This window comes from Pinus tabuliformis, chromosome 2_2 (assembly GCF_031772625.1).
Source record: "Pinus tabuliformis cultivar Carrire ecotype Pingquan chromosome 2_2, CPIR1, whole genome shotgun sequence".
Taxonomy (NCBI): Eukaryota; Viridiplantae; Streptophyta; class Pinopsida; order Pinales; family Pinaceae; genus Pinus; species Pinus tabuliformis.
In genome coordinates, this window is record NC_142300.1 from 642,377,726 (window position 1) to 642,389,734 (window position 12,009).

At 38.3% G+C, this 12,009-nt stretch overlaps 1 pseudogene; it reads left to right on the plus strand.

The window, feature by feature from the left end:
- The window catches only part of LOC149194263 (putative LRR receptor-like serine/threonine-protein kinase At1g06840), a 141,817-nt pseudogene extending 130,117 nt beyond the window's left edge, over window positions 1–11,700 (plus strand).
- The last annotated feature ends 309 nt before the right edge of the window (window positions 11,701–12,009 follow it).

Consider the following 12,009-nt stretch of genomic DNA (forward strand, 5'->3'; position numbering starts at 1 on the left):
ACAACCCGATCATAACCAACATTGGCGATCTGTCGAAGTTGAACTGAAGCGACAACAACACTGAACAACACCCATGAACACTGATGAAGACACTTTGAACATCTGTACAATTGGATCAATGGATCCTCCTGGATCATTCCTCTCCACTTGAAAGCTTTTGGACCACAAAAGTTTGATTAAACATTTAGTCGATGAGGGTAGAACTCCCTTTCTTTCCATCTTGACCTGACGATGTACCAATACATTTGATCAATCTCTTGCAAGTGATGACCCTGATGATGATGACCATGATACCTTTTGATTCGGTGACCTGTTTATTCCATCAGCAGTGTGAACAACTTGCGATGATGGGAAAACAACCTGTTATCAACATGGCAATTGAATTCTTTCCACGAAGAATCATGAGTTATTGATTCAAAAAAATCTTTGAAAACAATATTTGTAGAACTTTGTTCAATACATCTGATGAGTATTAACAATCTACTTTCCAGAATAACTAGAATATTCAAAGACTCCTTTGATTTTGACTTCATCTCAATTACTTGACCTGTTTTACTTTCCTGTTGACTGATTACTAAGTGAACTTGCTGCACTTAACTCATCCAGCTATGATGGGAAGATTGTTGCAACTTAGTTTGACTTCAAAAGTATCTAAGTAATTGTTGATTTACTTGAATCACTATTTCTTCGTCTATTAACTAATTTTTCCATTCACTAACACTTTCACTTATTGCATTAGTTTTCAAATCATGAGAAGGAAACTTTAGATTTGCTTTCGAAAATTCTTTGTCATGAAAACTTATAAACTTCCTCTCCACTTGAAAAGAGGCTTCATTACTTTTTAAAGCATGAAATGATGATGCAATACCAAAGAAATGTAACATTGACTTTCCCCAATACTGACTTGCACCCCTGAAACTGAGAATAAACATACCATCTGAAACAAGTCTCTAATTGGACTCACATGTACCATTCCCTGCAATACATTACTGATGATAATAGTTTTTATAATTCAGTTGATTGAATGAATTGAGATTCATTCTATCTTTAAGAATATGTTCATAGGACATTAAATGTATCTCATGTTGCTTATCTTGTTTATGAATAAGATTTCTTGGAAAAGAATTAACCACCTTGACCAATTGATCTATAAACCGAATCTCGCATTTCAAACAATCATCCTTATGTTGTTCCTTAATAACCATGAGTACATATTTACTCAAACTTTTAACTGCTTAACTTGATTTGTAACAATTAAATCCAAGTTTGATTTGACTTTATGTGCGCTAACAATAAATTCAACCCCTTCTTTCTTTAGGTGATATTTATGTTCTCTTCTATAAAACATTGCATCTCTATCATAAAGATAAGGACTTCCTAAAACAACTCCACATATGTCTGCTGGGACCACATCTAACTCCACTTCATCAATGTACTTAGATGTAATTGCAAATTTTAACCGACACTACTTTGTGACATGTATCTGAGTTGATTTATTAACCCAACCTAATGGGTATGGTCTTAGATGATTTTGTGTCTCCAATCCTAATTGATTAACTATATGTTCAAATATTAAATTTGCTTGCAATCCACTGTCAAACATTGTGTCAATCTTTGTATGCTTAGAAATTATCCTTATGTGGAAGAATTCAACTTGTTTATCCTCATGTGAAGGATTTATGTTTGAAGAAGATACATTAGTTTTCGAACTTTATTAGAATAATGCTATTTAGTGTTTAATGCTCATTCTTATTAGTTGTTTCTTTTTTTATCTTTTTAGTGGTTTCTTAGAAGAAACTGGTTGTTTTTATTTCCTAATAGAAACTTGATGTTTCTATTTCTGTAAATATCTTTGTATTACTTATTGAGATTCATTTTATCATGTAATTTAATTCAATTCCATTGATTATGGTATCAGAGAATAGGTATCTTTCGAAATAAATTTTCATTGCTTGAAAAATTATGTGGCTCATTTCGAAATTGCTCTTGGAATCTGAAATTTTTTTTGGGGCGTCAATTTTTTTTGGACGTCGTTGTTTAATTTGTGCCTATGGGTTCCGACTACTCCGAGGGTTTCTTAATTATTGGAATATACTTTGGAGTCAATCCTCCGGCTGATGATTCCACTATGTTGCACTACAGCAACTCACCGTTTATTTTTTGGGATTTCGCAAAGATTCGAATCCGTGATGTCAACGGTGTTGGAGCCTCAGTTACTACGTGTGCAGTTTAAGTTTGCAAGCGTGACCACCAAGAGAGTCGGGCATGTCTTTTATGCTGTGGATAGCTGTCGCTTCCATCTTCCTCAATGTCCTCGGGTTCTCTGGGCAAGAGATCATACTTGCGTTTCATTCTCCTCTTCGCATTCCTCATGGTGTCTTCTTGAATCGCCATTGCATTCACTTCTCTATATCAGCTCCAAAAAATGTGAGCATGCCAGATGCAGAGATAAGAGAGAGGGACGCATATATATGCTAGATCTGCCCTGCCCTGGCAACTTAGCGTCTTTGGCAATTGCCATGTGATTCCTTGCATACTTGTAGTTGAGAATAGGCTGCTTCAGATCATCAGAACCCACAATTGATGACATCTCTGTGCATATTCAAGCGTCTATTGTGTATTCTGCCTATTTGCATGCTATTTTATCCAAGCAGCAAATGTCGGCCAAAGCCGTCGAAGAAAAGGCAAGGAAACCCTGTTGTAGTTTGATCAGAGAACAAGGAATTCGTATACTATGCCTCGATCTTTTTCCGTGAAACTGCTCTCGATTTTTTTTCGTTGCACCAAAACCAACAGGGCGTAGTAGTTTTATCTACGAGTTGATCATGGCCAAAGCTGCATTCCTTTGAACTATATGGTGGCGCAACCTCAAGTCTAATTATTTTTTATTTTTTTTTACGCTCCACTAGTTCCATGATAGTCCGCAAATTTTTTTACGTAACAGTCAACCCTCTTTGGCGGTCGATTCAACATTTTTTGGTCATTTTCTAGTCCCGATGTTAAAGCAGCGCTGTACGTGTTAAGTGAGGGTTTTGATCTGTGGGTGGCTTGTGGGTTATTTCAGCGTATTTCAAATTCAAACGAAACCCAAATTCTAATTTTGGTGGTTCTTTTTTCGACCAAGTCGTCAGACTTTTCTGGGTGCATCGTTTTCCGTACCTCGATTTTTGAGTCAGCGGATTTGAAATTTGTTTCCAACACCTGTCCAATTTTTGTCCGGATCAACCGAAATCTGCATTGAAATCTGTGCTGGACTCTTTTGTTGTTTCCTGTGTCTTGGGAAATGTGAAAATGGCTTCACTAACCAACCTGATGTTGCAAGGCAGTGAACGATTTAATGGCACCAATTATAACATCTAGAAATAGAGAATATTGACCTTTTTTGAATAAAGGCGTCTTGACCAACTCGTTCTAAACAAAGAGCTCCGTCCTGGTACAAATGTTATCGATCAAGAGAAGTTTGATGATCGAAATCAAGAGGTTGTTATGCTTCCCAGTTACCGCAGATGACTAATGATCAGTTACCGCAGATTCCTTCTGGCAAGACAGCTGCTGAAATTTGGCAACATCTGAAGGAATTGCACGAGACATCCGACAGGAGCAGAGCTTTCTTTCTCAAGAATCAGTGGTTCTCCATCATGATGGACGAACATATGTCTTTACAATAACATCTTAACAAGATTAAAGACATTCAAGATCAGCTCGAAACCCATTGGTTGAACCATGGAGGAAGAAGATATGGTAGTCATCACTTTGAAAATTCTACCAAAATCTTATGAACACTTCATAGAAACACTCAACATTACCTCCACTAATGTTGATCTGAAGTTTCCGGAGCTATGAAACAAACTCATGCAGCAGGATCGTTGGAAACAATAGTTTGGTAGTGGTGCCTCATCAGCATCCTCAGAAAATGCTTTTGCTGCCAAATATCAGTCCTCTTAGTCCTTTCAGTAGAAAGGTTCTTCTCAGCTTCTGATCCTGCTAGGAAGAAAAATGTGTAGTGTAATTACTGTCACAAATTCGGCCACATGAAGAAAGATTGTCGACAGAGGATTGCTTCTGAACAGAAGAAATAGGGAGGGCCCCATCAGACAGTGAATATTGCAGAACATTCCAAGAAGTCAAAATCTGCCTTTTACACCTTTATGGCTAAAAGGTCTTCAGATCATGTCCCGTCTTCGGCCTAGTACATTGACTCTGGTGCATCATGCCATTTCTCTCACAGGCGTGACTGGTTTATTGACTTCTCACCTTTCAGTGATTCCATGGTATTTGGCGGAGGTGAAGAGTACACAGTGGTTGGCAGAGGTATAGTTCAGATCTAGTCTGGTTGGCGCACACTCATCTTCTTGAATGTGTACTATGTTCCTGGTATGGAAATTAATCTACTGTCTGTCAGCCAGTTTATGAGGAACTCTCCTTAGCTTGATGTAGTGTTTAGTGCACACAAGTGCTCCATTATCGACAGGGAGACTAGCCTTACAGTTGTTGCTGGCCTAGAGGATCATGGTCTATAAAAGCTTCTTAACAGTAGTGATTCTCCAAAAGTGGCTCTAGCAGCTCGTGTTTCTCCCATCAGCACTCTATGGCATTAACGATATGGGCATCTAAACATGCAGTATCTCTCTCAGCTCTCTCGGGAGGAACTTGTGTTAGGGTTACCTGATATTCAGACTCAGTAGTTGGGAGTATGCGGTGCCTGTCAAGCTGGAAAGCAACATCGGTTTTCATTCAAGGATGGAGAATCTTGGTGCACATCTAAGGTACTCTAGTTAATTCATGCTGATATTTGTGGTGCTATGAATACATCTTCTATTACTGGTTGCATATATTTTTTGCTTATTGTAGATGATTTCAGTAGAAAGATGTGGGTGTATTTTCTAAAATATAAATCTGATGTATTTAGTACCTTTCAAAAGTTTAAATCCTTATTTGAAAAAGAATCTCGCAGTAATATCCTAATTCTTAGGACAGACAATGGGGGGGAATTTTTTTCTTCTGCTTTCTCCAACTTCTGTGATATTCATGGCATCAAACGTCAGTTAACTACTCCCTACACTCCTCAGCAGAACAATGTTGTCGAACGCCGCAACCGTACGGTTGTGGAAATGGCTTGTTCCATGTTACAACACAGGAGTGTTCCGAATTTTTTTTGGGCTGAAACAGTATTTATTGCTATCTATCTTCTTAACCGATCACCTACTCAGCTGTTAAAGGGAAGACTCCCAAAGAGGTTTGGTCTGTTGCATATGTTGCATATGTTTGGATTCCAGCTGCTAAGCGCCCTAAGTTGGATTCCAAAAGCCAAAAACTCATGATGACAGGGTACAGTGATCATCACAAGGCCTATATGGTAATAGATATAGCCACTGGTCATCTTAGCTTCAGTCTGGATGTAGTATTTGATGAAGACAGAGGATTCTTTTAGTCTCCTCCTTCTGAGCAATGTTCTGAGGATCAGCCTCACAGTGTTCTTCTTCCGGTAGGTCCACCTAATGGGAGGGATGATACATAATCAATATTTGATGATACACTACCTACGCTTCCTCCGCAAAATAACCCTCCTCTTGCTGCTCCTATTGTTCATGAGCCTTCTCCACCTCCTCCTGATATTGGTTCCTCTACTCTTCGGCCTAAATGGTGGGCGCAAAACCATTGGTGATCTCTGGGATAATGAGCTCCTTAAAGCTAGAACTTCTAGACATAAGAGCAAACAACAATCTACAGTTGGGTATGTGTTTAATCTAGGATCTGGTGTTGTCACCTGGACTAGTAGGAAGCAGCAGGCAGTGGGTCTCTCCTCAATAGAAGCAGAGTATCGGGGAGCAGTTAAGGCATCTTGTGAGGCAGTTTGGCTTCGATGTATGCTTGTGGTCCTACTCCCTTGTTCTGTGATAATCAGGGAGTGCTCAAACTTGCCAAGAATCCAGTGTTTCATGAATGAACAAAGCATGTAGAAACCCATTGTCACTACATTCGCCAGCTTTTTGAAGATGGATCCGTTCAGCTACGATATGTTCCCACAATGGAGCAGCCCGCTGACATCTTCACTAAGCCTCTTGGTCCTGATAAGTTTGTAAAATTCAGAAGGTCTATCGGTGTTGTAAATAGATTGAGCATTAAGGGAGGGTATTAGAATAATGCTATTTAGTGTTTAATGTTCATTCTTATTAGCTTTTTCTATTTTTATCTTTTTAGCAACTTCTTAGAAGAAACTGGTTGTTTTTATTTCCTAATAGAAACTTTATGTTTCTATTTTTGTAAATATCTTTGTATTACTTATTGAGCTTCATTTGCTCATGTAATTATATTAAATTCATTCATTGATTAAAATTGAACCAGTATTAGAAGTTTTACCTATCGTAACCATGGCGGTTATCCTCCTTTCATCACCTGAATCTAAACCTAGATCCTGCTGGACTACTGCAATGGCCTTCTTTTCATCCTTCGCCTTAAGGAACTTTTTGGGCTTAAGTTCTGGATGAAGTTTCCAACACTTTGATTCATCATGACCGATTCTCTGGCAATGAGAACAAGTAGGTATTTCCTTCTGAACGATCGTTGATTTCTTTCTCTTCGAAATGTTCTTCCCCTTACTGTCTCTGGAATATTTAGTTTCCACCTCTTTGGATGACTAAGATGACAACTTGAATGGCCTGCCACCTAATTCAATATGTATGGCTTGAACACACACCTCATCAAAATCATCAGGATTAAACATCAATAAAGTATGTTGCAAATATGAATGTAAACTGTCGATGTATTTTAACAAAGTTTCACGTGTATCCAATGAAATACCAAGCACCAATTCTTTCTTTCTGAACTCCTGAGTAAACTCCTAAACACTCTGCCCTTTACCTTGCCTCAGATGCTGCCAATCAATAATAGCTTGCTTCATGTATCCTAAAGGATAGAATTGTTTCCTAAGAGCTTTCAAAAACTTAGACCATGAAGAGATGACTTTTCCTTTACGCTTTACATCTAGCTGAGTCTTACTTTCCCACCAGATTAAAGTTGTTCCCCCATTCTAAGTGTAGCTAACTAAATTTTAGTTTTATCTCTAGAAATGTTCTGAATGAGACAATACACTTCTAATTGCTTTATCGAGTTATCTAGCTTTTCAGGTTTCATTTCTCCATCATAAACAAGTAACTCAAATTTAACATTAAGTTTCAAAAGAAATGATTTCTTAGGTTTCTTTTCCGTTTCAGATTCTGCACTGGAAGAAGAAGAATAAGAGGATGATGGAGATGATGGAGGTGAAGGAGGTTTTTCAGCCTTTCCTTTACCTTTGTCCTTCTTCGATGCCTTTGAAGAAGAAGCATCTCTCACCTTCTTGTCTTCGGACAATTCTCCCAACATCTGCTGCATAGTGAAGAACGCTTGCTGAAATTGTTCCTCACTCATCTTAGTCTCAGTGTTTTCACCTGCATCAGGTCCTGAAATGGTCGACTCCTGAACAACTCATCGCTTTCCAATTTCTGGATCGATCTGCTCAAGGATTCCTTCTCCTCGTTGCGACTTTGACCTGGTTAACATTCAATGGCAACTCTACAAATGAAACCTGCTCTGATACCAAATTATATGATCTGAAATTACCATATACTAAAAATTTATGTAGAATTGATTAGCCATTAATGAGTTTGGATGTTAACTGAAAGCACGGAAATTGAGGAAAACTTCTTGAATTGATCACTTTACGACAACTGATTAAACATGAAATCGATGCATAACAGAAGTACAAATAGTAAAAATACAGTTATATGAGGCAACAAGATTGATTACGGAGTTCGTCCCTAATGGGCTACGTCTCCGGGTTCGCTTTCAAGATGGGCGACTGTTTTATTAGGAATGAGAAGGAAGAAGTCGATTACACATTGAATTAGATAGACTGAACTTGTACACAGGTAATTTCTACCTCTGTCATCAAATAGCTCTTTGAACCAGATTTCCAATGCCACTTACGGTTTCCAAATCTGATTACGGATGCTCCCGCAATATTGAAAACAAAATCGCCCCTATCCCTATAACCTGCACATGAAAACTCAAAATCCACTTTCCTTTCTCAATGAGGGCAAAAAAAGCCTGTGTAGGCCTGTGGATTCATGATAACCTCCTCAGGCTCAATTTCGGCATGAATGTGCGGACTTGAAGGTTTAATTTAGGGCTTATAGTTACAAATTTCCACCTTAGGGTTAATGTCATGGTAGTCGAATTAATATTTTTCCCATAAAACTCAACAAAATCCATTATAAACTTTATATTATCCTGGAAACCGTTGGTGGTTAGATGACTGGGTGGAGGACACTGCCAGCGCATGTGAACAGATCGAACTAACCCACGATTAGTACGCCGGTAGTTCCGCTGATGGTTGGCGATGGCGGTTGATGGTGTTGCGGTCACATGCCGTGGTTTGGCAGGGTCCGTTGCAGTGAGCACTCCGCAGTTTCGAAAACCCCGACGTGAACTCCGACATGCGGTCACATGACCATTTCCTCTGGCGGTTCTGATACAGTTAGCGGCCCGCGGTTAGGGACACAAAACCGTAACCTCCACCTTTATAATCCGTGCTCACATGCATACAGTTTCCGATGTGGTATAGGGATGGCAGTTTGGTCTGTCATATGTAATGTTTTTTTTATTAACAATGTTTAAACATACAAAATAGGTCGAGAGCATTAGGATTAGGGTTTAGGACTTTAGTAATGGAATTTTAATAGGATTTTTACATGGTATTAATACATGGATGTAGCTTAGGGAATGTTGTAGGATTTGTAGAACATGATTAGGATTTAGGAATAGGTTTTGGTCTTTAGGACTTAGATGTAGTATTAGGGTTTAGTTCTAGAATTAAAAATCTTTTTTTACATCTTTCATAACAATTTGACATAAACCCATATGCGATGATAAACCCATGCACATCGTCGATTCCTGCTATCTTTGCAATGACAACCTGGACAATGAACCTCTACCATGATGAGAACCATGTTGACACATCAAACCTTTGCGATGGACCAAACAACCCTTGTCGACACCAATCCTGCAAAGTTGAACGACAAAACACATGTCGTCGACCAATCCTGGCGGAACTATCGGTGAACATAAGTCGACAGCCAGGTACAACACCACATCAACTAAACACCATGAAAAACTATAAACATTACCTATACAACCTGATCATAACCAACATTTTCGATCTGTCAAAGCTGAATTGAAGCGACAGTGACACTAAACGACACCCATGAACACTAATGACGACACTTTGAACATCTGTACAATTGGATCAATGGATCCTCTTGGATCATGGAGGAGGGATAATAGCTTATTTGTAGTAACCCTTAAGTTAGATATGATCATTGACTAATGAATGTGTGTCATGACCCATTCTATGGGGTTTTAGCCTACCAACTGGGGTCCCAAACTTCAAACTTGAATATTTCTTAGACTAGGAGGCCTCTCAGGGTGTATCACATACCATTAGAATCATGATTCCAAGGAGAATCCAATGACAGGGATCTCTAAAGCAAACTCAATGATTTTACTCTTCAAAAACCCTCTACAAAGTCGGGGTATGTCCTTAGTCCAAGAATGCAAACCCTAAGACCTAGGTTTTCAACCATCCAACAGTGGAGCTACCAACTTGATGTAATCCAAACCATTATAAGAAGCGTTCATTACATTTTGACATTAATGATGAGTGATTCAGTCAAAGTCAAATCTTGTCAAACCCCAGGGTTGACATCAATGACAACACCATCCAACATTCCTTATCGGATACTTCTTTCTTCAATGGCTTTGAGTTGGTCTCTGATTTGAGATATCTTGAGAAAATATGATGCCACTGTGTCATTCTTCGTCATCTTGGTATTACGAAGTTGTCCTCTTAGAGTGATGGATTGATTTACATTGTTAATGGTATAAAATCCAATAATATCATCATACATAGCATTGGCATTCTTGTGTTCAGCAATATAGGGAATCAAATGATCCCTAATAGAATATAATATGATGCTTCTTGCCAAAATATCATCTTCATGAAACTTCTCCTTTCCAGCTTGATCAAATGGTTCAGTAACTTTACCTGTGACAATTCCCAAAACTTTGTTTCTTTCAAGAATTATTTCAACCCTAGAATTGCACGCCCTGTAGTTAGTAGATCCTTCAAGCTTGCTTTCAGTCTTCATGAAGGAATTCATGATGAAGATTGTTGATCACAATAGAGGATAGAATTCAAAATTCTTTGGATGCCCTTCAAGTGCTCTTCAAGATGATCTCTCTGCTCTTTTCCTTCACCAAAGCTCTGATACCATGTTGAAATTCTAGTGTAGCTAGGACTAGAATAGTTTGTCCTTTTCCATAAGCATGCTTCACTTTCAAATGTAGGTCAATGTTGAGAAAGAAATATGTGTTATTCTTTGACATGAAGATCCAAATTAAAGCCTTTAGACTTCGCCATGCGCCTTCACATTGCTCTGGGATCTGCTAGAGGCATTATGTATCTCCACACAGAGGCTAATCCTCCCATCTTCCACCGTGACATAAAGGCAACCAACATCCTACTAGATGATAATTTTAATGCAAGAGTTGCAGATTTCGGACTGTCAAAGCTTGCACCACAACCAGATATGGGAGGTTCAGCTCCAGGTCATGTATCAACTGTAGCGAAAGGTGCTCCGGTAAGAAACAAAACTTGAAGTGATACATGCGCTAGACTTGTATTTTTTTAAACCATGGTGATTTTAATTGTATTTACAGGCAATGGATAACTTTGTGTAATATCTGGATCCAGAGTACTTCTCGACTCATCAGCTGACTGATAAGAGCGATGTATATAGTGTCGGTGTGGTCCTTCTGGAGCTCTTGACAGGCATGGAACCCATTACGAATGGAAAGAACATTGTCCGGGAGGTATATGTTACAGTCATTACGATCTTTATCCTATTTTCTGTACATGGCATCTTTCATGTGCTTCATTCATGTAGGCATTTAAAATCTGAAGTATTGGATTTGTCTGGATTTATAAATTTTATTTTGTCGAATGTAAAATGGAAATTACTACTGTCATTATTTGTATATTTTTAAGCCCCCATGATGTAAGTTTTACCCAGGTGACAACGTCTATTTCTATCATACTGGGCTTTAGAAGTAGCACCCAAATCCTCTTTTACTTTTCAACGCACTTCAATTGTAAAAACACTGAGTGGCATTGTTATGAAGTTGACTGAACCTAGTGAGAAGGGAGTTTTTTATTGTTAATCTTGGGTACCTGCAACTAATCATCTTGTTTCGCAGGTGAATATGGCATATCAATCCGGAATGATGTTATCTATGATCGATCAGCATACTCTTCAGAATGCTTGGTGCCATTTACCAGTTTAGCATTGAGCTGTTGCAAAGACGAAACCGACGCACGCCCCTCTGTGACTCAGGTTGTTCACGAGCTTGAAAAGATCATCAAGTTAATGCCCTATCGTACCACACCATCCATGCAATCTCTAGATTCAATGGACATGGAAGAAAAGCATATGAGCTTTGCAGAAATAACGACCCAAAATCCCTATGTGTCTTCAGATATTCTTGGGAGCGACCTTCTCAGTGGTACTGTTTCCGGGATTGCTCCACGTTAAATATGTATAGATAAATGCAACATGCCTGATCTTAAAAGACCTTGTCATAAAGCATATGCTCATTAATTTAGTTTGAGTATGCATGTGGATACTCGTGAAAATTGAATTAACTCTGTAAGAGTATCGATACTTATGGAAACCATTTTAGCGTTGAAATTTTTGTTTTTCCAATGTCTGTTCAAGGTTCTATTGTAAATACTAATTTACATTTAGAAATGTGATTATGCAAATACTATTACATTTGAAAAATCATAATATTTTGAATTTGTGTTTAGTTTTAAAGTTGCAGATTCTTATGAAAAAAAAATGGAAAACAGATTCTCTTATATATTGAAAATTCCAATTTGAAAAATGGTCATTACTATGTGTATTTTATATA